General features: G+C 35.1%; 1 pseudogene; it reads right to left on the minus strand.

Moving 5' to 3' along the window:
• Positions 1-5,078: 5,078 nt before the first annotated feature.
• Positions 5,079-8,232, minus strand: LOC129066922 (40S ribosomal protein SA-like; annotated as a pseudogene).
• Between the last annotated feature and the right edge of the window lie 19,301 nt (positions 8,233-27,533).

The following is a 27,533-nucleotide window of genomic DNA, read 5'->3' on the forward strand; positions in this document are numbered from 1 at the left end:
AATCTCCAGAACTTTTTTTAATAGAAGAGTATATTTTTAGCTCTTTCTCTAGGAAACCAACCTCTAGTCTGAATTGCTTTAGACAGTTTCAACATCCTCCAACCCTCTGTATCACTCCCTAAAGCTGCTTATTTTATGGTCAGTAACGTAAGAGACTTTTTGAATTTCCCCTGAGATACCTCAAATTTCACTGAATACTGATGGGTTTTTTTCCTAAAAGAATGTGTATGAATGCACCCTTTTTATTTCTATAGCTTATTAAAAAAATTGAATATTTAATCTTTTTGAAACAGATTGTTTTCAGCCCTATGAAAATCACAGAAAACTGACTAATATTATTTTTACATATTCTTATGCTTTTTCTCCATATAGAGCTGAGTATAGTATAAAGGGGCCCTAAGTTTTGTGTAGGAGTGATACACTAAGAATATGTGTATTCACATTCTGTACACATGTATGTGCATATGTATATATAAACATTGATAAATATAGGGTTCACAAATTTTTAAATATGTAAGGAGATTGGACTTTGAGCCCTGTAAATCTGGGATCAAATTTTGGCTCTTGTACCTGCTGTCTGTGTGATTCGGGGTACATTGCTTAGCTTCTGAACCTTACTTTCCTCATTTATAAAATGAATATCGTAATGACTATATTAAACTATTGTCACTAGGATTAAGTAAGATAAAGAAATAAAGGGTCTAATACAAAGCCTGGTTTCTAGTAGGTGTCGAAAAAGTGGCAGTTACTATTATTATTTCTTCATAAATAACATAACATTTGGAAAGGATTAAAAGTATTGCTTAAAAATAGTAAGTCCTTGGCCTTTTTGTACCAATTTCTGTCCTTCAAAAAAAAAAAATGTTGCTGTTTTGGAGATCATTTGCAGATTGCCACTTTATTCAGACTTTCTCAAACTTACATTTTTTCCTCTGCTCCATCTCTGACAGCGAAAGCCGCTCCGCTATTCTCACTTTCTGGCTCTTCTCCGTGTTCATGCATTGTTGCAGATTGAATTGTAATGTGTTCTGGAACCATTTCAGGAATTCTGCCCTCTTGTGCAATTGCCTTAAAATCAACTTCTCCCACAATTGATTGTCACTTGTTACATTTTTATCAGTTGACCAAAATGCCTAGTTGAACACAGATTAGGTTGTCATGCTTCTGGAGTGCCTGAAGTTCACAACTTTTTACTGGACACTTTCTCTTGTCACCTGATGCTAAGAGGAACATGTCAACAGTGAAACTTATCTGAAAGCTGAATATGATGTTACTGATAGATTTAGGTGTCACATTATATAGTAGACAGTGGTGTTGCTTGATAGAACATTGTTTGATTATGTGCCAAAAGCACATTTAGTTCACTGTAGCTGTCTAGTTATTGGCATATCAGTAAGTCATTTTCTAGCACGCTAAAAAGCTAGCAAGAGGACGGGATTATTTTAAGTTGGAAAAGCTTCATTTACTTCAAATAGGCTAAATAGATCTTTAATGAGTAACTTCTTTAATTTAGCCTTGTTTTTAACACATAAAAAGGGAGTAAATATTCAGTGATTTGAGTGATGGGTTCTCTGTAACAATGAAATATTCAAAGGCTTTTGCCAGGGGCTTTAATCGACCATAATGTTTCTTTTGACAATCACATGTATTTTCTATCAAGTGAGGGTAATCTTTTTAAAGTTAAACTTAAGATCACAAACATAGAGAGCTTTCATTTTGCACTTTTAATACTTAGAAGTAAGCTTTTATTCAGATTACTCACAGAGGTCTTTCCTTAACTGTTGCATGCATAAACATTCTCTTCTAAATCATCATTAGTTTTATAATTAACTTTGAAACAAAAGCTTAAATTCTGGTCACTGGCATGAAATGTTTCTTGGAGCAGGAAACTGGAATTTATTTTCTTCAAACCCTAGGTCATTCATCATTTGCCCTTTGATATAAAATGCCCTATTTTCAATAATCTAAAATTATGCATAATGTACAAAACATTTCAATTCGATTGTTATCACATTAAATATGGTAGGCTATATGCAGTAATGCATGCCCACTGGTAATGAATGTGCTGAGATTAACTGAGATCTGGGTGACGTAAGTGCCCGTGGAGGATTATCCTGCCTTGAGAGTAAGAACCACAAAGATGGTTCATTTATTTGAGCAAAGTTTTGAGTTTACACTCATGTAGCGAACTACTTTTCCCCATTTCCTATTAAAAAATTGTGTAGCAAGAGACAAATAGTATTTTCAAATAGTTTCTTATAGTATATTAAGACAACAAGAGCCTTTCTATTTTCCATACAAGTAGACTTTGAGGTTGACAATTATATTAAATAAACCCCTCATCTGTGACTTTAATAGAACTGATATTGAGGATGATTTTTTGGTGGTTGTTTGTTTTTAATTTTTAAATTTTCCAAAGAACTATTTTTCAATCACCTTCTGGCCATTTCAAACTTGCGATATTTCCTGTATTGGTAGATTGCAGTCAGAAAATCAGAAGCCACCCTGTATAATCACACAGGAAAAGTTTGACACAGGAATTATATCTGGGAATTATAACCATTGCTAGGATAAGGGAGTGAATGTTAGGAAGTCAACCTTTGGTCTCAGTGGTCAGAAGACTTAGAGAAGACTTTCAAGAGTTCATGTGGAAGCTGCTGTAAACCTTTAGAATCCCCAAGAAGAGGCTACTAATATTCCTGTTGCCTGAGGCACCCAAAGTGGATGCTTTGGAAGACTTCACCCACAGGATCTTATATCTACCTGTGAATATTTCTTTATTGCTGCCAGAAAAAATAAAGAAAGGAAAAGCTTTTCTCGTCTTTGTTACTTCCTGCATCTTAATGCTTGCTTGGCATTTGCAGACTAATCCAGAAACATCCAGAATAAAGGGGTTTGGAAATGGAGTTTCAGGTTCTTCTCCTCTGAAACAGAAAAATATAAAATGCTGTTTTAGTCAGATGGTGATGCTGTAACAAAAATACCACAGCCCTGGTGACTTGAACAACAAAATTTATTTCTCACATTTTTGGAGCCTGGAAAATTCAAAATTAAGGTGCCAGCAGATCTGGTGTCTGATGAAGAAGCATTTCCTAGTTGACAGAAGGCCATCTTTACATGTGTGCTCATGTGGCAGTGGGAGGCATCTCATGCCTCTTACTCTTTCTATAAGGGCATCAGCCCTTTTATGAGGGTTGCATCCTCATGACCCCATCTAACCCTAGTTATTTTCCCGAAGCCCCAGCTCTAAATACCATCACAGTGTGGCTTAGGGCTTCAACATATGTTCTGGCTGGATTCTCATGTGCCAAGTTGAACACACATCTGGAATCATTCACCCTTTGTGAACTCAGCATCTACATGCTCCCTTCCACCTATATTTTAACTTCAGAAACAACCACCACCCAACTTTGTGCTTCCATATAACATGATGTAACAATGTCTTACATGTTCTTTGGGTAATCTCTTCCAATACTTCCAACATTTATACATAATATAAAGTCAATTCAAATATTCTTCAACTCACTTCTTAAGAGCAAAAAGACAAGTTTCAAACAACCTTAAAACCCCGCCTCCCTTCCCTCTGAAATCTGCCAGTCTGTTCCATGTATCCATGCCTCTGGTTTTATTTTATTTGTCAGTTTATTTTGGTACTTGATTTTGTATCCTGCAACTCTACTGTATTTGTTTATTATTTCTAATAGTATTTTGGGTGGAATCTAAGGTTTTCTATACACAGAATCATGTAATCTGCTAAAAGTGACACTTCCACTTCTTTATTTCCAATTTGGATGCCTTTTATTTCTTTCTTTTGCCTGATTGCTCTGCCTAGAATTTCCAGAACCATGTTGAATAAGAGTGATGAGAGTGGACATCCTTGTCTTATTCCTGATTTTAGAGGAAAAGCTTTCATTTTTTCACCATTGACTGTATTAGCTGAGGGTTTGTTATATATGGCCTTTATTATGTTGAGGCACTTTCCTTCTATACCCATTTTATTGAGTGTTTTAATTATAAATAGATGTTGTATCTTATCAAATGCTTATTCTGCATCTGTTGGTTATATGACTTCAATCCTTTGTTCTGTTAATGCACTGTTAATCAATTTGCATATGTTGAACCCTCATTGTGTCCCTGGAATGAACTCCACTTGATCATGATGTATTAATATTTAAATGTATTGGCATATTTGATTTGCTATTATTTTGTGTAGGAATTTCCATCTGTATTCACAGAGACGTTGGTCTGTAGTTTTCTTTTTTGTGTTATCCTTGCCAGGTTTTAGTATCAGGGTTATATTGGCCTCATAAAATGTCTTAGAAAATACTGCTTCTTCTTCAATTTTTTGGAAGTGTTTGAGAAGGATAAGTATTAAATCTTTGAATGTTTGGTGGAATTCACATTTTGCACATCTGCCATTTCTTTTTAAAAGTTAAAAAAAAGAGTGAACTTATTTATATAGAAAATTCATCATTTTTTTGATAATTTGATGAATTTTGGCAAATGTATACACTGATCTTTCCAAATGAACATTTCCTCCATCCAAAAATTACCATTTTGGCTTTTTGTAGTGAAAACCTCCACTTACTCCTCTTCCCAAACAAACACTGATTTGATTTCTATCACTATAGATTTAATTGTAAAACATGAAGTATTTAATGTCTGACTGTATTTTACAGTATATTTTTGAAAGCTATCTATGTTACTTCATGTATCAGTAGTGTGGTCTGTTTTACTGCTGAGTAATATTTCATTGTGTGAATATACTTCAATTTGTTTACTAGAAACTATGATGGATATTCATGTACATGTATTTCTGCAAACATATGTTATTAATTGTCATGGGTAAACTGTTAAGAATGAAATTAATGGTTCAAATGTTATGTGCCTGTTTTACCTTATAGGGAACTCTCAAAATGTTTTCCAAATGGTAGAAAAATTTCTTATCCTTGCCAAAAATGTATGTGAGTTCCCATTGCTTCACATTTGTGTCAATACTTTGTATTGTCAGATTTTTTTCTTCCTGTTATTTTTTTAGAGGCTGTTTTCATTCTGTTAAAAGTTTGTGGAAGAACAGCTTAAGACCACTCAGTGGTTGTTCTTACCCACTCAGCAGCCTGAGCGGTGGTGGCTGCAGACCCATCTTCATTATCAGGCTGGGCGATGCAGTCTTCAGTAGGAGGCTGCTGAATAGGCACAGAGGGCACCTGTGCCTTTAGACCAGTCTGCAACCTCGGGCTGGGCGACAGTGAACGTGGGACCCGTAGCAGTCCATTCACCCTGAAATGCCTCCTTGGTCACAGGCTTCTCAGCAGCAGCCTGCTCTTCCTTTTCAATGTAGTCAGGATCTCTGTAGAAGTACAGATCAGGCAGGACCTCCCATGGGTGTTCACGGAAGATGGTGCCACACATGAGTAATACTTCCAGGGACCAGCGTCAACCGCATCAGGCCCACTGTGTAACCCCGTTGTGGTTTCCAGGGTTGACAATGTCCACGAAGAGCAGAGGAGAGTATGTGTGACACAGAGCAGTGAGGGTCAGGTTAACACAATATGCTTCTGTGAGAGGCTGGTGGTCAACCACTAGAAGTCTTGACTTCCAGGGATCTGGTTTGTGAAGTTTCGCAGAGTGATGTGCCCAGCAATGAAGTGACTCCCGTGGCAGCAACGAATGGCCAGCACAGCTCCCTGGACAATGTGATGCTGCCAGCACTGGGATGTTCAACAGCAACAATGGCACATGCTGCCAGCAGAAGCTTCTCCCAGGTTCTCTTCAGATTCACGATGCAGAAGCTGTCATGTTTCCCTTTGCAGATGTACTGTCCCACTTGGAAGTCAAGGTTGGTGCCTACTAATTGAGTTCTTGCTGTGAGGAATTTGAGGACATCCTCCTTCATTTGTAGGATATCAAGGGCTCAGGACACTGTGAAAAGTTCCCTTTAAGTTATGTGGAAACTAACAACAATGTGTGGACTCCTCTCTGGGGAGGGCAGAAAGCTGTATTGTCAGACCTTTTCATTATGGAAATTTCTAGTGAATATTTACTGGTTTGAATTTGCATTTTCCTGTTGATTGATGAGGTTTCAAATGCTTATTGACAATTTATATATCTTTTTTGTGGTATATTAGTTCAAATCTTCTGCCTATTTATAATTTTGTTACTTTTCTATTTATTCTTAGAGAGAGGAGAACAGAGGAAGAAAAAGCGGGACAGAAACATTGATGTGAGAGAGAAACACCAATAAGCTGCCTCTTGCACATTCCCCGTCTAGGGACCGAACCTGCAACTGAAGCACAGCCCTGACTGGGAATCAAACTGGTGACCCCTCGCCCTATAGGACTATGCTCAACCATTTGAGCCACACCAGTCAGGGCACATGTGTTGTAAGATGTCTTTACATATTCTGGGTGCAGGTCCTTTGTCATATACATACATTATGAGTGTTTTTTTCTTCTAGTTTGTGGTTTGCCTTCTTATTTTTGTAAAGTTTTCTCAAAAAGCAGTCATTTCATCTTGATGAAGTACCAGTATCATTTTTAAAAAATTTTCATGCTTTTTATACACTACCTAAAAATAGTACACAGAACACTAAAAATAGTATACCAAAGTTATAAAGATTTTCTCATATGTTTCATTCTAAACATTTAATAATTTTAACTTTTACACTTAGGGTTATGATCTATTTCAAGTTAATTTTTATGCATGGTTTGAAATAAGGATTGAGGCTTATGTGTAGTCTTCATCTCTCGCTTGCTTTAGGTCTTCTCCATATCATCTGTGTTTCTATAGAAGCTAGAGGAAATGTTCAGTCTTTCCTCTAGCTTCTTGAACACATGGATACCATTGTAATAACTGTTTTAATGTTTTCACTTATAAATTTCATTTTCTTCTTAATTTTTGGTCAGTTATTGTTGATTTATTTTTCTTCTCATTATGTCTTATTTTTAAGTTTGGAGGACAGATTTTTGAAATTTTACCTTGTTAGAAGCTGAATATTTTTGTATTGCTATAAATGTTTCGTCCTGGGATACAGTTAAGTTACTTGGAAACAGATTGGTTATTTCGGGTTTTGAGTTTAATTTTTGTTAGATGGTATCAGAGCAGCTAACTTGACCACATTACTAAGGAAAATACCATAGTGCATATTCTACCCAATGTCATACAGTCCACTGTGACCTGTGAGCAAAAGAATTATTCCTGGCACTGTGAACATTTTGCAACTTTCCTCCTCTAATTCTTTTGGATGGTTCTTTTTTTTCCCTGTCTTGTTTTGTTTTCAGAGTTTGCTCTGAAACAGATACACACTGGTCAGGATTCATCCAAAGATTCAAAGAAAGGGCGATCCTCTGAAGATTTCTGAATCTCTCTCTGTGTACAGCTCTCTCCTCTCAATGCTAAGACCAGCCAAATGTAGCCTTTTCCAGAGACCTGAATACAGGGGTTGTCAGGAGTTAGAGTACACTGGCTCTGAAATGATTTACTTCTGTTAACTGTTGGGGAAATAAAATGCTATTGGAGCTTCTGGGAATATATCCTAAGAATCCCAAAACATCCATTTGAAATAATATATGCACCCTTATGTTCATATCAGTGTTATTGACAATAGCCAATGCCTGGAAGCAGCTGAAGTGTCCAACAGTGGATGGGTGGATAGACAAGCTATGGTACACTTACACAATGGAATACTATATGCCATGAAAAAGGAGGTGCCCTCACCTTTTGTGACAGCATGGATGGACCTGGAGAGTGTTACGTGGAGTGAAATAAGCCAATTCGTGAAAGACAAACACCGTATGATCTCACTCATATGTGGAATCTAATGAACAAAATAAACTGTTCCATGCATTGATACATGGAACAGACAGCCTGCTGTCAGAGGGGAGGGGAAAGGGGGCTGGATGAAAGAAGGTGAAAGGATTAGCCGAAGAATTACACGCATAACCCACAGACACAGACTGCAGTGTGGTGAAAGCCAGAGGGAAGGGAGGGCAAGGGCAGGGTGGTGGGGAGGTGGGCAAAGAGGGGAAGAAAATAAGCACATCTGTAATAGTATAAACAATAAAAATAAAGTAAAAAAATGCAATTGTGGCTCTACAGATCAATTGTAGAATTAGTAAATACCTCTTATAAGGCAAGCAATTTCTTGTCAGCTGACAAGGAATCGTCTTCCCTGGCCAGTGCCGGAGACTCCGCTATGACTCGGGCCCTCTCCTCTCCCGGTCTGTGCTGCATGCTCACATAGCTTTGCTTGATAAGCTCTCCTTCGTCAGTGATAGTTTTGTAGCTCTCTTGGTCCCAGTCACATTGCAGTCTTGCTAATTAGGCATCTGGCTTGGGGTTTCCAAAAACCCTTGATTCACATTACTAATAGTCACATGAGCCATTCCTATAAATGAGGAATTCAGTAATTTTGTGTTGATTTTCAACAGTTTTACTTTCAGAGATCAATTCTATTGTAAATGTTGGGAATACGATTATTGTAAATTAAGAATATTTGGACATATTACCAATTTTAAAACATTTTTATTGGGGCCTTTTATTTGTCTGAGCTCTTTTATGATCTAGGCTCTTAGGGGGTATCATTTATTTGTTAGTATTTTTTAATTTACTCTTGCTTTTTTAATATTAGTTATAAGCCTTACATAGCAAAAACTATTCAGTTTTACATTTATTGTTTCTTTTCTCATGTCGATGCATATAAATAAGTTAATCTCTAATATAGAAATCTGACAATCATTAAATTCTGTTTTCTGCTAGATTTTTGAATATTTATTTCATATTTGCAGATGTTTTGGAGTGCTGTTGCATTGCACGTATTTCTCTCCTTATATGGAGCTAGTTTTTTTCTTCCTGGCCATCCCCAGCCCTATCATCTGGCTGTTCATTAGCATCATGGAGGTGGATCCATGGCAGCCATGTTGACGCAATCTGGTTCTTCTTTATTGATGACAATTTATTGTAACACAGTGAACATCGGAATCAAAATGGTCTAATTAGCATCATTTTTCTGGGTTTTAAATCTGGGCTCTAAAACTTAAATTGAAAACAAAAAAAGCCACTTGAGTGAATAAGATATAATCTTAGTTGATGTGGTGTATATTTTCAACCACCTTTGTGCCCCTGGAATGAATGTATCCCACTTGGTTGTGATACATTTTTTTTTTTACATTATTAGATTAACTAGTATTTTGTTTAGGTTTTTTTTCATCTGTATTCATCAGAAGTATTGGTCTGTAGTTTTCTTGTTTTGTGTGTTATCCTTGCCAGGTTTTTGTATCGGGGTTATGGTGGCCAAAGTATGGAAACAACCAAAGTGTCCTTCGCTAGATGCTGGATAAAGCTGATGTGGAACGTGTGCATTGGAATACTACTCAGTCATAAAAAATAGGCGATATTGCCATTGGTGACACCATGAATGATCTTCAGGATATCATGCTAGGCAAAATAAGTCAGAAGGAAAAAGTTAAGAACCATAAGGCTTCCCTCATATATGAGATATAAAACTAAAAGCAACAAGTGAACAGACAGGAAAAACAAACAAAAACTCATAGATGCATACAATAGTATGGTGGTTACCAGAAGGAAGGAATTGTGGGTGGGTAGTTAAGGATAAAAGGGGTCAATTATATGTTGATGGAAGAAGATTTGATTTTGAGTGATAGGCACACAATGTACTCTACAGATGACATATGGATTTGTATACTTGAAACCTATATAATCTTATTCCCCAATGTCACCCCAATAAATTTAATTAAAAATAAAAAATAAATTTTAAAAAGATGTAATCTTAGGGTTACTGTTAGATGGACATCTTTGTCCATTGTATTTCTGAGGCCTTCAGAGAAAGATGAATGGATGAAATTAGTACTTAGCAAGAAGAAAAGGAGAAAAGAAAGGGGATTTTCTGGGTGTTTGGTGTTTTCCACTTTTCTAGTTCCAATTTTTTCTAAAACCAGCTTATATTCTTGTCCTTAAGCATTAATGAGTGTACCTATGTCCTTACAATATATTTTCTCTGTCATTTTGTCTCTCTCTCTTGCTTAAATTAGGGAAATTTAGTTTTAGGGCTTAAAACTAAGAGTGCCAAATAGTAAAGTGTTCAACCTTTTTATGTTTTTGGGAGTAATTTTGGTATGAGCTGTCACGTGAAGTATCCAAATTAAAAGTAGAGGCTACATAAACTATGTACCATCATTTAGGTAGCATATGAAAGCAGTTTACAAAAGAAGGATGCTAAGGTCAAGTCAGAGGTTGGTTATGTAAATATCTATCACTTCCTATAACTTCTAAGGAAAAGATTAGACTTGAGCCCTGGCTGGTGTGGCTCAGTGGTCTGAGTTCTGTCCTATGAACCAAAGGGTTGCTGGTTTGATTCCCAGTCAGTGCACATGCCTGGGTTGAGGGCCAGGTCCCCAGTAAGAGGCGTGCAAGAGGCAACCACATGTTGATTTTTCCCTCCCTCTCTTTCTCCCTCCCTTCCCCTCTGTCTAAAAATAAATAAATAACATCTTTAAAAAAAAAAAGATTAGACTTGAGTTGGATTAAAATACAATTTGTTTGGGGAGTCCAAGTACTAGTGCTCCGAGCTGTAAGTGGGGCAGAAACAAAAATGGGAGTTGGATAGGAGAAGCTTGGAATTAACATTTAGTAAACCAAAGTGATCCATGCAAAATCAATTTGGAATGCATCTCAAGGATAAGGAATTTGCTTAATCATTTCTTTCATTCTGCAACTATGGATATATAAGCCATTGGAAATTTAACAGAAACCAAGGCAGAAACCCTTGTGGAGCTCATATTCCTGTGAGGATGGAGTAGAAAGACATTAAGTGATTAATGACACATTTATTTACTTCTTTATCACTGTGATCAGTACTATTCAGGTGAGCCAGCAAAGAAGGGACTTGACCAGTTCTAGATGATAAAGAATGATTATTTAGGGAAGTGAAATAAGGTACTTTTGTAGATATTTTTTTAAGCCAGTTGTTAAAATGGCTTTCTTGATCCAATGGACCTAAGGATTTTTTAAAACATAATTTTATAATTACTTGTAACAAAAAAGTAGAAGAAATATAAGTTTTTGGATTGAATTTTCTTAGTTCTTTTTTGTGACTTTGGCATTAATTTTGTTCTTGAAATAAGTGTTAGCTTTGTGCCTTAAAATGTGGAGAATAATGCACATTGTCTAGCTCTGTCTGGAAGAAAGCAGTGAAGGCAAAGAGTTATCTTGCCTAAGAAATCTACCATTCCTAATCCTTAGAAATCTGTTCTTTTCCTTATCAATCTAGTCATATCTAAGCCTCCAACAGAACTGAGCTTTTCCAGAAAAGTCATGATGAACCTTTGGAATTTGTGCATAGGTTTTAGGGCTTCAGTGAAAACATATATAGTATACATAATTGCAAGTGTATTTTGGGGAAGTTACATAAATTGATAATATTTACCAGCTTTAAAGGAAAACTGTGAGCCAAAATTAGCAGGATTTGCTAAAAAATCCTGCCTTATCACATGAAAACTCTAGCTTACATTGATCTCTATCTGGAAGCAGTTCTGAAAGACTTAATGTACTTAAACATAAACTGGTTCATGTGCAACTTCCTGGTTTGAGAAATGAATATCTTCTCTTATAGATCAGACAGGAAGTCCCAGGGACATAGTTCTTTTATGCCTTTTGTATCTCCCTTTAGTTTCTAGTACAGGGGTTTAATCTTAAAGGGTAATTAAAAATTCTTGTTAACAAACAGCATAAATTATTCTCTTTAAAATTATGAAAAAATTGAATTTCTGGTGAAAATTCATGTACTATCATATAATTTACAATTAGTTTAATTATTGTTCACTGAAAATATTTTTACTTATATAAATAACAATAAACATATGTTTAGTGTAATGAACAATACACATATAATGAGCTGACTTTATTATTACCTAATATTGTGTTATTTTGAAAAAGGATTTTGTAAATATCAATCTTTTCTTATTATGCTGAATTTAAAAAAATGCTATAGTTAACAAATTAAATAATATTTTTTATCCACTCAGTATATGATAAGCAGAGTAATAGCTCCTGCCCACAATGATACCCATCTGTGAATCCTCAAGTCTGTGAATAAATTACCTTGGCATGATTTCATAACAAGGAAAAACGAGATTGTAGATAAAATTAAGACTGCTAATCAAGTGACTCTATTTTTTTAACACTTTTATTTACACATTTTTTCCATTTATTTAAACTAAAAGAAACAACAACAGACTTTAGAATAGGAAAATTTTCCTGGATTTTTAGGTAGAAACAGTGTAATCACAAAGTCTCTTAAATGCAGAAAAGAAAGGCGGAAAGATTGGAGTCAATGTAATTTGATGTGAAAAACTCACCAGCCCATTGCTGGCAGTGGAAGGGGGCCAGGAACCAAGGGATGCAGGAGGCCTCTAGATGCTGGCAAAGGTGAGAAAAAAATATTCTCCCCTGGAGCCTTCAGATGGAATGCAGCCCTGCTAACACCTTGATTTTACCCTAGTGAGACTCATTTTGAAATTCTGATCTCCAGAACTGCCAGATAATAAATTTGTATGGTTTTAAGTCACTTAATTTGTGGTAATTTGTTAGAGTAACAACAGAAAACTTTTTGTGCACTGTCAGGTGGGAATAATAATATTAGATTATTTTATTGCCCACATAACTGCACAGAAAAAATGATTAAATACTTTACAGGCTTTTTAAATATTCTCATGCAACCTTATGAATTAGCCTTTTATAGCAGAAGGCAGAAGGAAGTTTTGAATCAAGCTCTGTCTGACTCTGGAGTCTATGATCTGAACTACTGTGCTATGCAGACAAATGAATGAATGATTGAAGTGTGTAACACCAAATCAAGTACATAATACATACAGAACTCATATGAGGTGCATAGGAAATTCTTATGAATAATTCATAATGTAATTATAAATTGAACTTTTTATTAGAAAACAATTTTTAATAGTAAAGAGCAACATTTTGGTCAGTGGGAATATTCAGGAGGCTGAAGTTATTCTACTTCCTTGGATAGTGGCTAGAGCAAGTTTGAGCTTGGCTATTTCTATATTAGCCATTCATTACATCTGTCATTTGAGAGATACTCAAAGATTTGAGAGCTCATTTCTTATAATTCTAAGGATAAGAAGGTATATGAACCTCCTAGTGCACCCTGATGAATCATCTTAATCTGCGTGTTTCCCTCTAGGTGTTCCAAGCAGACATTTTTGTTTTTAATAGTTTGAGAAAATGAAAGCATATTGAACCTCAGGCCAAGTTATAGATTCCCTAAAGGTAAACATCATATAAAACAACCATCCATTTTTTTTTCTTGAACTTTCCAAACTTGCTTTTATCTATTTCCCTTAAATATTTTCTCTCTTGCTCTATGTGTAGCCCTTGATTCTCCCTATGGTACTTCTTTACATTAAATTCCTATTGATTTTCAGATATGTGTCCACAGTACTGCTCAAACATAAACTGCAAATGCCAGACTTAAAAGAAGTTCTGAACTACACCTGTTTTATCATGGTGACAGAACACTACATCATGAATATTATCTGTGGCCTCTTTTTAAAAATGCACTTAAAGGCAGTTGTGACAAGTAGAGTCAAGTCTAACCAAGTGATAATGTATATAAATTACCACAGGAAGATTCAGCATCTGTGGCTGAAGGATGTTCAAGTAGAAAGGAGAGATTCGAGTGGATAAAGACGTTTTTGAAAATACAGCATAACAACAACAACAAAAAAGAATATAGCATTACGGAAGGTAAAGTATAAATTATGAAAAGAAAGGTACTAAAAGATGAAAAAATGATAAGGAGCGGTAAGGAAGAAATACATAGCAAGCTGAGATGACATCTAAAAAGAGGTTCAGTTTTTGAGATAAGTGAAATTTTAAGTTATTTTAACGTTATATAATTAATAATGCCTCTAACATTTTAAAACATCAAGCTTTTATTGTTTTGCTTTAGAATCTCAAACAGTAGCAGTACTTTGAAACCTGAGAGACTTGGATATAGATATTGAGAAAAATATTTAATTTTTTATTAGTTTGAGTTATATCATCTATAAAATGAAGCTAATAAATATTAACTCATTATTGAGTGACTTTTCTTGTGGGGGCCCCCATCCCACAGATTCACCCCGGAATGAAATATTCCAGTCACCAACTGTCAAGGAAAGGGGATGGCGATTCCCTCCAGTGGGGAGTGCTCTGAGCCCCTGTGCTCAACGGCTTTTATTGAGAGGATTGCAGGCAGGGGATAAGCAGTAGGGATGTATAGATAATCTAATTACATCGGCAGTTTAAGCTTACAGAGAATAGATATTGTTCAAAGATGACAGTAGCAAGAATACATAGAACTGCTTTGGGTCTGGGTTGAGCAAAGATTATGGCGCCAGGTGGGATTTGGGTTGGAAATCAAGGGGTTTTTCTCAACCTTGAGCTGGTTATCTGGTATAAGATTAACAGAGCTTGAGGGAGAAACAAAGCATGCTTCAAGGAGTGTAATTTATTTCTAAATCTGATTTCCCCCGGGGCCCTTGGAATCACTATCAGATCTTGCCTGCCTCTGGCTTTACCGGCCAAGACTTACGGGTCCTTTCCCAGGCCCCAGCTTGCCTGGGGCTACAGTTTCTGATACCACTCAAAGTGGGCCCCTTCATTTCTATTAGTAAAGAAGCTAAGAAAGTGCTTTATAGCTTCATATATTTAGGAAGTAATACCAATATTCAGTATCCATATTTATATTGAAAGCTGATTGAAGTAAATGTAATAAAAAGGACTAGCCATAAATGAAATTGATTGAAATAGAAATAAACAAGTAAAAACACATGTGTTTTAATTTTTTAAATTATTTGAAAGGTTTTAGTTGAAGTCCACAATGTTTATTAAATAAATATCTCCCTTTGTAGAACAGAAGAAATAAACAAGCTTACGAGGTTGATGATAGAGTTAAGATTTTTTTAAAGCTGGTGCACTGTATAAATGATCTGAAATTAAAAGATTGTTAGAAAATTCCTTTATATTATAACCTATGTTTCAGGAGTTTGTGAATGATTGCACTGAACTAAAACTGAAATGGAGAATATTTTTTTCTGTATCAAATAAATAAAAGGTAATTTTCTACAATTTCAAGATTGTATCCTACTTTTGGATGTTATTTTTAGAAACAGAGCTAATTTATAAATATAGGAAAATTTTTCCACATTTCTGAAAAATGTTTACTAACAGACCCGTATTGCATGAAGAACATTTAGATAATATTCATCTACATTAACATGATTCTCCTCTGAGCTTCTTTCTTATTAGAACAAGGAAATAAAGAAAGTCATATTATGGATGAAAGCTAAGCAGCCTTTTATGTCTTAGCTTTATGCCTTCTATCTTAATATTTGTACAAATAAAAATGTTCTAGTTATCTTTTATTAGTTAATTACTTGAAACACTATTTTGTTATATTTTTGCCATATTTTTTTGAAGAGCTCAAAATTCTAAATTAAGAAGCTTAGTTACTGTATATTTTATATTGATCTTATTTCTTTTCTTTCCATCAAAAAGTTCTTATAAATATTTTAAGAGCAGGAAATAACCTTTGATGTTTTTCTCCTTTAGACTGGTTGAGTTGGAGCCAAGTTGGGCTCAGTAGGTTACTGAAATATAATTGACAGAATGAATTTTTCTTTAGGAATGACTTCTTGAACCATTAACTAACTTATAAAAAATTAAATTTTCCCTAGCCCAACTGCATGCTTCAACCAAATCAAGCATTCCTTACATGATTATTAAAAGAAAGAAAAAGAGCACCTATTGAATGCCTACTTTCTCAATCTCACCCTCTCCTAGGAATATCCTCCTGGCTGGGACAAATACCACCTCTTAATAAATTTCTCTACATAGGGTTAGTGCTAAAGGCTTGCTCTGGACTGTTGTTCAGTCCTAGAGGTCGCCATATTTCCTGACTGGGGAAGAAAAAGATTGGGCTTTCAAGCATCTTGGAAGAGAGGATGGATGCAGCACCACCTGTGGCAGTCCACTTTGTGACTAGGTTCAAGTCTTTCAAAAAGGAATTTTCTTTAATATGGCTCCTCAGTGCCAACTTTCCTGATGACAGATAATCCTTTCACAATACTGTTATATCAAAGAAAAGCATGGAGGAATTGGGATGAGTTTTATGTGCATGTGCCAGGAGTGCATAATTCTTATTTCCTTATAATTTAGTCAAAGGAGTATGTACAGCGGCATTGTTCTAACTACTTTTTTGTTTATCTACTTCATCTGTCTTTGGAAAATAGAGTTAAGAAATGAAGACATTCTGTTGAGTTCTATTTACCAAAGTTGTGTTTGAACCTTCCTAGTTTAGAATCAAACACACTCTTTGAACGCTGCAATTGAGTGTATTTTTAGCTTCTGTATTCCAAGGTGAGAAAACCAAAGAGGAAAATTACCACTTGCAGCCTAACTCATTTATCAACTGGACCTTCAAGGCTGTATCACTTAACCAAAGTTTAAGAAATATCTCCTACACTGGCAAAAAATACTCCTTATCCTGATTGTACTTCATTTTGGGTTATTCCTACATCGTCAGCTCCAGCTTGGGAAAGTGTATAGTTATCACAATTGAACTTATTCCTTTTTCCATTGTATTATTCCATTTTTAGTAGGATAAACCTTGGCTTTTTTACTTCACTTCTAATGTCAGCCCTTTGTGTTAGAAATTTAAAGTGACGGTAGAGACATTACCATATATCCAACTTTTTTTGGTGTTTCCTAAGAGCAAGCATGGTATATACACAGAAAGTTTTAGTGGGAGCAGAAACCAGTTCAGGAATAAGAACAGAGCATTAAGATGTGTAGGTGGCCGCCAGCCTCTGAAGATGTTTTTTTATTTGCTTTAGTCAACCCTCTCTGTGTTTCAAGCAGACCACTGATAATTTTAAGGTGACAATCAGGGATGATTGAAAAAGAATGTTGGGAAAGTTTATTGCATAGTCAGTATTCAATAAATATTTGGTATGCTAACAATACAACTTTCATTACCATTATCAAAAATTAGACTCCGTTTTTTTGTGGTAAGAAGACACCCAGACTTGAGCTTGGAGAAGGATGTTCAGCAGGCTATTGAACCAGTGGGCTGCAGACATCATTTGGAAAGTGGCTACATCCTTCAGCTAAGGATGTCTCTCCAAATACTCTACCTTCAACTCTCAACCTGAATTTCTCTTTGAACCTGTTTTCTCTTATTTGCCTCTACACTTTCCATTCTATGCTTCTCCCTCATTCCCCTTTTTTGCTAAATCCATTTGTATTAATGGTTTAGTCAGATGTCTGATTGGACATTTCTTCGAACTTTTCCTTGTATGTTGCCTCTTAAATGACTAATTTAATATTTAAAAACTGCATCTCAAGCCTTGTGCCCATCTTGGGCTCTCTGAACACCATATCCTGGTGTGCTACCACATACTTAGAACCTCTTTGACTGAACAAGAGACTTAGTTATGTAATATGTCGCTTAATGGCATCTGATGAAGAAAGACTAAAACACCTATCTTCAAGAAATACCTCTTACTAGTATTAAAAAGGTCACATCTCTGGGCCATCACTCCCAGAAATTTTTTCTGAGACACTTCTAAAATTGCAGTCTTAACAATCCTCACCTCTTATGGACCATTTTATTTTAAGTGTAGTAAAACCTTCAATGAGGTGACTGCCAAAACTGGCCATATTTAAAATAATTCTCTTTTTAGTTGTCTTATATTACTTTACTTGAATCAGCTATGTGTTGCCCCATATTCTCAGGTGGCATTTTTTTCCTCTTATTTCCAAAATCTTGATGGGGAACCTCACTACTATTCCTCCATTATCACTCACAATGTTTATGTTACACACTAGTAACTAAATATGGGTTTTATGTATGGAAATCACCATTCTATAGTCAGTGCTAAGGAAATGATTGAGATACCATTGTATGTCAAGCATTAAAATTATTTGCTAATTTAGTCAATCATTTATTAATTATTTTAAGGCACATTGTATTAATTAAGCATCTACTACTAGTATACATTGAGAACTATAATGGAAGCTTAGTATTCTGCAGTGAAAAAGTTGGGCGCTGTGTCTACCTTCAAAGTGTTTACAGAACAGTTGAGAAATCAAGTGAACAATAATCACAATTGTGCTGGTAAGAGATAACATAGAGAAAGTAATAGGGTTTTATGAGAGCAGTGATGCACACATATAGTGGCTTTTATATTTTAAATTTAGTGGCAATGTAATTTGAATAAAATTTACAAAGTGACCCCAACAGATGAAGTAGGAAATTAAAATACTAGCTAATAATAAAAAATTAAATAATTTAAATCTTCTGATTAGAATTGTTGGGATGAAAATTTTGCCAAGCCTTTTTAAATGAAAGGAGAAAAAAAATTAATCTAGGTTTGTTTTCTAAGAAAAAGAAAACCAAAATCCAACAACAATCTGAGAAACAAAAAATCAGTCAAGAATAAGGCCAAAAATTATAACATTGATAAGTAAAATTAGAAATGTGGAAATCAATAGCAGTTTGGCAGAAAGGCAAATATAAAAAAATATAACCTTCAACAACAACAAAAAAAGAAGCCTAGATTTTCATGAAACAAAGCCTTAAAGGGGAAAAAGTTAAGGCTACAAAATCACAGAAAAGCCTAAAGCTTAAAATGTTCAGATCCCCAAAGAAATAAGGATACCATCATACAGATTTTATGGAGCACTTTATTTTAACAATAGTTGATACTGAATGTTATTTTTTTCCCCAAAGAGAGTCTACCATATAACAACTTGTAAAATAGCAAGAACAACAGGTAAAATTGGATAAAAGACTCCAGCTTATAGCAGTCCAGGACTTTACCCTGTAATTTGTCTTTATGTTTTTTGCTTAGCTTGTTCCTGAGAGTCTCATAGAACAATTGGTTTGTAGATTATCCCATCATTGAGTAGTTTGACTGTCCCTGAATCATAGGCTGGGAATGCTTATAGTGTCTATTTTCTTGACTCCAGGCCCAGTAGCAGTCAAACTAACCTAAAAACATCACTCTTTTGGTTCTTAAAAATCTTCTGTGAAGGAGAGGCCACAATATTTCCTTTAAAGCTCTGTGGAAAGCAACTAATTGATAGGCTATTTTTAGATAAAGTTTTCAAAGGTTATGCTTTTCCCAAGTCTCTTCTTCAGATAATACTAGCACACGTGCCAAGAGCCCACGTTATTATCCCACCATTCTAGCTCTTTAAACCCCTGGGAGGAGTAGAATAAGTTTATTTATTTTTTGAAATGATCTCTAAATTTCCTTTCTTAATTTAGTCTAGAGTGTAAATTTATATACATAGATTAAGTCTTTCATTTGTATTCTCCTCAATTTTTTTCTCTTTGGCTTTAGGCAAGGTTTAGAAAAAAATACTGAAGAAGAATACTTAACATGGTAAAAGAATTAAAGTTGAATGAGAGATTTGGGCTGAGGGTAAAACGCATGAGTAGATAGTTGCTGAAACAAGAGGAAAGATGGGCCTTTGTCTTCAGAGGAGTTTCCTTGGAGAGGCAATCTATAGTCTTCGTCAGAGAACATTCTGGACTCAGAGACTTGGGAACATCAATTCAGACTGGTACAAGACTTTGAACATAGTTGTGATTACCTTAATTTGCAAATTGATATGTCTGTGTTTTTTCTACTTTCCTTAGGAAGTTAATATTGTATTTTAAAATACTAATCCGAATATATTTACTAATGGATGTCTGCTATCTTTGTCTGCAAATGCCTCTCTTACATAACCCTCCTCCTCTTCCACATCTAGAAAACTATCTTGCTCTCAGATTTAGGGCTTGCATTTTAAAACAGATGACCACCAACCTGAATCCAGATGTGGCTATGACCCATGCCCAGGCAATAGGCTTATTCAATTCCTTTGCTTATAGAGCACGGTTGATGGGGGGCCAGGTAAAGAATCACACTTTTTGGAGCACTCCTTGGGTCAAACCATTGCCAAGAAGGAGCTCTTTCTGCCAAGACTGCTGGAGGTAGAAGATCTAGGCTGCGCATGTCTCAGCCATCATACCACTACCTGTGATAAGCTTGACTGAGTAAAGCTTGGCCATACAGAGAAGAGCAGACTTGAGAGAAGAAGATAAACCAGATCCTTATTGATTTGGTTTATCTTCTTCTATATAATTTGAGCCACTGGATCTAGTGCCTTCAAAATGTTCAGTTTCTTGTGTGTATAGATTATCCTACCCAACCCCCCTCCCACTCGTTTATTCTTTATAAGATACCATGACTTGCATTTTTCAGTAACTCGTAACTAGAACAGTCCTAGTAGTGAAATGTATTCTGCATCCACACCCATGGAGGAGCCTGGGGATGTCTATATTTAAAATGTTGAGAATTCAACATAAAATCCACTTCCCTTCTGCCTTGCTTTACCACTTGACGAGAGGACTGCAAGGGCAGGCCTGAGTAGCCTGCCAGCCAGGCACACTGCATGAATGGCTGCCACGGGTTCCATCTCTTGTGCTGATAGCATAATAATAGATACTTCCCTCCTTTGCTAGGGAACAAGATGGATTTATCTTCATCTAGAATTTCTTTGGTAGTAAATGGCAGTGAAAAGCTAATATTTTAAAAGAGAGATCACTACCAACACTTTGGTGAAGTCCAGGAGGCTGCAAGAAGAAAAGAACAAAAATGATGCTGCTACCCTCTAGGATGCCCAGCTAGAATCCTAATGTAGAAATTGTCACCCTGAAACCTTCTGCATCCTATCCAGCAGGCTCGTGTTGCAGAGGATCATGGACATTAATCACTTGTTCTTGCTAACCTTGAAAGAGGTGGACAAGAGAAAGAAACAGCACAAAAATGACCTACATTATCTGTAGCAGAGTTCCTGCCCTAGAGGAGAGTACGATTATGAGATACTGGAATTTTATAATGCTATTCTGGTGGTTTAAAGATTCATAACACTAGATATTAATTATATTAGATGTCATACATCATTTGTAATACTAGGATAGAAAAAAGTCTTATTTTCTTTATTAATTTTCGTTGCTATATCAATTTTTTCTTCTAAGGACTTATAAAGTCCATCTCTATATCGGCAGAAGAAATGTCAAGTTGTAAAGCCTCTAAGGCATTAGCCAGTGGGGAAAGTGTTGGGTTTTTAACTTGGCAGCAGATCTTATTTTATTATTTTTAGAAAACTTAAAAAAAAATCACATAATTTGAAAATTGCACAGATTTTAAGTGAGAAACTCGATGAATTCTCATAAAGTGAACATGCCAGCATAACAGACACCCGAATCAAGAATCATGACAGGACCAGCATCCCCGAATCTTCCACTCGGTCGCTGTCTGAACCCTTCTCCACCGAAGGTAACTGCCATCCTGACTTCTAATGCTGTAGATTAGTTATTGACAGATTTGGAGAAGCAGAATATCTCACTGAAATATGAAGGAAGTTTCACTGATGGTTTGAACTTGAAATTGTATGAATATCTTTATACAACAGTACCTATTTTCCTTCAATCCACACAAGAACCCACCCATGCCAATTCCACATTTTCTTTGGAGTACTTGTTATAGTAAGTTTCAAACCTTGATGGAAGAGGCTTTGGCATGAAGGAATATACAACACTGAAGGAGGAGACCATGGGAGCGTCTAGCTCCAGGAAGCACCTGCAATAGTCCTTGGGAGAAAGGACTAAGGTGCAGGCAGCCCTGCCTTCTCCTCCTCACTCCTGCCCTGCTCCAAAATGACCATGGTTTACTCTTTAAAGAAAAGAAAAAGGAGGGAAAAAAATATCATTTAGAGGGCTTCAATTTATGGCTCTTGATTCATTCTTAAACTGCTTAATCTCTCATGGTTTTGATTTTAGGGAGTACAAATCTTTTTTGGTGTGTTCTACAATATGTTCCTTCCTAGGTACCAAAATTGGACATAAGCAAACAAGTTAAGAGAGAGTTCAGGAGTGCTGGCCAGCATGTGCCCTGTCTGTCTGGGTTAAGCTAAATGAAGGTGACTTGCATTGGAAGAATAATGGTCATTTCAATTATACTACTGGTTGTTCTTGGTTTCAGAGTGTGATATTCCAAGTCAGGTAAACTAATCTCTCAGTCATTTGCCAAAGTCAATACTAAATGTGTAAGAGAAACTAGTACTTATGCAGGTGTACTCTCCCCAAACTAATAGGTGTTTCTTGACATGCTGGGATACCATGGAAATTTGACATTTAGAAGCATAGAAAAATGATTCCGCTTAAACCAGAGATGCTAATTACTCATAGCATTAAGCACATTCAGAATTAAAAGAATGTGTCTTAAATGAAATTGTATTCCCTTCACTGAGCAGTAATCTCAGTAACACTGACAGTGAAGATCTATGAATTTAGCAATTTTCAGAGCAGTCATTTTAATTGTATTTAAAAGGGGTATTATATTATATAAAACACTCAAAATATTTTTATGTAGCAGCACTGTGGTTGATTATGTAGAACTCATTTGAAGACACACATGCAACATATTATTTTACTAGCTTCTTATAATCATATATATTATACATATTTCTTCTTGCAAAGAGTAATTATTGAGAAATAATAAGAACTGTTGAGACGGTGATTTTAAGAGTTTAACAAATAAAGTCTCTACGCTTAGAAGCTTGCAGTCTTCTTGGAGATAAGGGTTCTGAGTCTGTGCTTTGGCCACCACCCTTGCCTGAAATAGTATGTGGAAAACAACAATCATGGGAAGAAGCAGAGTGTATTTGAGGGAGGAGGAGACAAGTCAGTCCAATTGAATGTTCTGTGTGTGTGTGTGTGTGTGTGTGTGTGAACCAAGAGCAAAATAAAGAGTTATAAAACTGGGCACATAATAGTCTTACATAGTAACAGACACAATTGTACTCTATAAAGTTGAATGAATAAATGAAAAAGAGCCTTGAATATCTACAGAAGGATCCGAGCCTTCATCCTGTAGGTACAAAGGAGGTATCATGAGTATAAGGTGTTTCTCTCTTTGTGACTAGACATGTCAAGAGTTCCTCTGATAGAGCAAAATTACAAGTTCTTAGATGGATAACCAAAACAACATTTTAGCTTTAAAGAGAAAATTCTACCAGACATTATACATATTTAAATTCATGTGAAGTTACCCACAGGCAGTGGAATAAGTTAGAGAAATAAATGATAAAGAAACTTCAAAATATCTTGTATTTGGATATAAATTTGATGGTCAGTATCTTATAAACCATAACCAATCCATCTTTCCCAGGCCTAATAGCACTTTTTTTCTGTGACATTAAAGGGCTTTAAATTATACAAGCAAGATTGGTGACAATATCAACTGCTGCTAGTGATAAAACCAAAATGCCACATATATGTTTTTACAAATATATATACCAAAATTATATATATAACTATACATATTAATGCTATAGACATAGATGTACCCTTATTAACTATATTTTAAACATTTCATCAGACAAACTTCTACAAACTTTAAAAATATATTAGAGTTTCTCATAAGAACCCAAATTTTATAAGTATTTCCTTGATGTCAGATCTATGACTTTTGAAATATAAACCAATTTATGTTATTTTGTTTGATTTGTTTTATCATGATTTACTTTTAGAATGAGTTCTAACAAAATGTCTGTGCTCCTGGAACAGCTGACATTGCATGTTACCAGTCAGTTGTAGATGACATATCTTGAAGTCGAGTCCAATTACTACACTGTTCTCAACAACAGTGTTACCAAACATAAGACGCACAATGTGAGTCAATTACTTTCTGATCATTATAGACTGTATAATTTAGTTATCTCCTAGATACAAACTTTGTAAATAGTGTGGGGTTGTAGAAACTAGATTGGGCAGATGGCACGTGGGGAAACATTTACCAGTTTTACCCAAGTATATAAAACAGATCTTAGTACAAGAAGACTTGGAAGTTTCTGTGGCTAGCATGATATTTTGTTTATAAGTTACCAACATAATATAACACTTAAAATAAGTAAGGAGAGTTAAGCCTTTGAAATGTTTCAGCTTATTTTCGGGGAACAAATAAAAGACTCTGGTCATTTCATTTGGCATCTTTGGATTATTGTAATGGATTATTAAATTCCAGATGGGTATTAGCATATTGGTAGGGCATGGTCAATTTTTTTAAAGAAGCAGCAGCTACTGGATTGGCTTAAACTGTTTCCTTAAAATGGCAGATTAGTTTTACCAGTGGTGTTTTTAATACAGCTTCACAGCAAAGCAGATTTGTGTAATTTGGGCCACCTGCTATAAACATCAATTTTAATCAATCACATATATCTTTGCCAATATAGTTTATCAGTGTTAAAGTGTTTGAAGATTTGGAAATATATTTCATGATAAAATTAAGCGGCCATCTGGATTTATAATATTGGTTTTCTTTAAATGATTTGAAAAACACACGTATGAAATGTTGTGTATAGAGAATCCATGTATAAGGGTACATCTATTTCATTGCTCTTTACAATGCTCTTTGTGAGGACATTTTATTGTGAATAATACAGAAAATTTACCTACTTAAAATGGCCTGTAAACAGCCATGGGCAGAAAGACACTTGAGCTCCGCTGGCCTAGCTTATGAGCTTCAGTAATGACTCCATCTGCTCTACCCGGGGTCACAGGACGATGATCCAACCTCTCGAGCTTCCCAGTCAGTGTAAAAGTGTTGCAAAACACACAACCTGCTTTCTGATATTTATTTCAAGGACGTTTGCTTCGATTACCTGCCTCCAATCCAAATACAAGGTCTGGGAAAAATGTTGAATTGATCCTGCATATGCAAGTGAGATTTACCCTCCACCCCTACCCTATTCTCTGTAGAAGACACTTTCCAAACTGTTCACGAAAGACAAATTTAAAAAAAAAACTTGCATAAAGATTATATTACAGTCTGGATCTGTGAAACCAAAGTATTGAATATTTAAATTAGTAATAATTTCTGCACTTAACACCTCAATCCACTTATTTTCAGGGACATGGCTTACTGTATATTTTCCTATTTTCGGCTTACTTCATGTTGAGTGATTTATTCATCACTAGTGGTAGGAAATGTGGGGGTTGGTTAACATATCTTTTTGTTTCATCTCTTTTTTATACTGCTTTTATTACTCATTTAAATGTGCCACATATGGGGGTTTCTCCTTGAAATAACCAGTATTCCTCCAAAGAACACAATTTATTAGTTTTATAGTCTATCGTGTTTTTAATTCATAATCATTGGTCTTGAAAAAGACTGAATACAAAGTTAAAAGTGTAAAATCTGAGCAAAAAATATGTTTAAAAAAGATGAGATTGCCAGTGAAAAATGCATTATTAGCCTTTAAAAAAACAAACTATTTTGAAGCCTTTAGGCATGACAAGTTATACTTTTAATTTCTGTGGCATTATTGTCAACATATGGGATATGGAGTCTGCGCTTCATAGAGATTAACTTTGAATACATAAACTGTGACTCATTTAAGCACTCGTGTGCTTAAATGGAATTTTTAAAATTCCATTTAAAAGTAAAATATTTTATATTAGGTTATGTCCTCACATAGAAAGAAGTGAAAGTTTTTTTCACTCACTCATTTAACAAGACACATAATGGGCTGGGTACTTACTTACATCCTCTGATATAAAAACACTGTGAGGTATCTTAAAGTGACTCGAGGTGTCATGCTGTTATCAATATACCATAACACTCAACATGTAAACAAATATTCATCACCTACCGTGATGCGTGGCATAATAATTGTGAATTAATATCTGTTTGGAAAACAAAAGAAGAAAGAACTTGCTCTTCCTTGAATAGTAGGGAATGATTTCACAGAGGAAGTGGCATTTATATTGGGCCTTAAGAAATGCATAAGAGTTTACCATGAAGTGAGGAGCATTCCAACAGAAAAAATAGAATCAAAGATTATAGTGAAATAGGAGGAGGCTGGGAAGTTGGAACCCATAGAGTTGGGTAGTTGGGTAATGGAACAGGGTTGTGGGGAGGTAGGATAAGGGGCTTAATAGTCTCCTAAGGTCAAATTATCAAGGGTATTATTGTCATGATAAAGAATTATTCTGTAGGCATGGAGAGCTAGCCATTTTAAAGCAGAAGACTGACACAAATTAAATGATTTTTATAAAGAGATTATAAAGTAATAAGGCGAAGGCTGTGCAAAACATAAACAGACTACCAGCAGAGCCAATTATATAACAATGGTAGTGATTTGAGACTTTTTTTCCAGCAGAAAATAAAACTATGTTCTTTTTCTAATTAGAAATATAAGAAATTAGCTATTCTTTCTTATATGTTACACACTAACATTGGTTTTCTTGCTAGATATAAAATATATAAAGATTAAAGAATACTGTGCAGAATTAATTTTAAAAAATTATTATCCTATGATCATTTTGAGCATCTTGATAGTTTTTTCATGTTTATTGAACATTTCAAATGTCCAAGTTACTATAACCTCTGTTGCTTGAGAGGCTGATGAATTCAACAGGTTGATGAATTAACTCCATTATAACCCCAAAAACTATTTTTTAAAATAAATATTTTTTATCAATATTTTGCAAATACTCAAGTGCACAAACAACTAGTTTCTGTTTTGTCTCCTTTACTGGACTCTTCTTCAAAAGTAGGCATAATGTAAATCATTAGATCAATATCTAAAAGATAGCTGGCTGGAGAGAAAAGGAAAATAAAGTGTGTAAATAAGGAACACACCAAAAGATCATTTAATTCCTGTATAACTGAAAATTTAAAAGATAAGATGTCATGGACCTTGGAAAGTAGGAACTCTTGTTATGAAGATAACTATTATTATTTCTGTATATAGTATCTTATTTTTTACTCTATCATTTACACTGTTCAAAATTCTTACTCTAATAGGTTATGAAACAAGATTCACGTAATTGCCTGGGATTGTTTGTCAATGTCAAGTGTATTTGATAGTTTTGATGTGATTTGACAGGTCAGGTCAATCAAAACAATGAAACAAGGTCTATACTGTATCCAGTTTAATTATGCTATCAATATGTAGACATTTGGTAATAGTAAAGCATATTAATTGTTTGCTACAAGGAGTTTAGGTCCTTAGCTACCATTCTAGCATATAAGATGTTCACTTTAGCGAATATGTAAAGGAATAGATGGATTAAATTTTGAGCAAAGCAATTTATTTCCTTACTTAATGCAAGACTAGTACTAATGATTCTTATAACAATTGTCATAAAGATGATTCATATTTTTCTATGTGGCTTTATAAATGCATCATCTAGTACAAGATAGAAGATTCTAGTTTAATTGCTAACATTTATCTTTTGGATCTCATTTTCCCCCTGGAGTAACATTTCTAGATATGGTAAAAAAAAATAAATCATTACTTAAAAGATTGGGCTTTAAAAATGAAATTCAAGGTTATTAGTTGGAAGATTTTTAAAAAGATTTTATTTATTTATTTTTAGAGAGAAGAGAGGGAGG

The sequence above is a fragment of the Pteronotus mesoamericanus genome, unplaced genomic scaffold (assembly GCF_021234165.1).
Source record: "Pteronotus mesoamericanus isolate MK-2021 breed Mesoamerican mustached bat unplaced genomic scaffold, CSHL_Meso_final contig_20, whole genome shotgun sequence".
Lineage (NCBI taxonomy): Eukaryota > Metazoa > Chordata > Mammalia > Chiroptera > Mormoopidae > Pteronotus > Pteronotus mesoamericanus.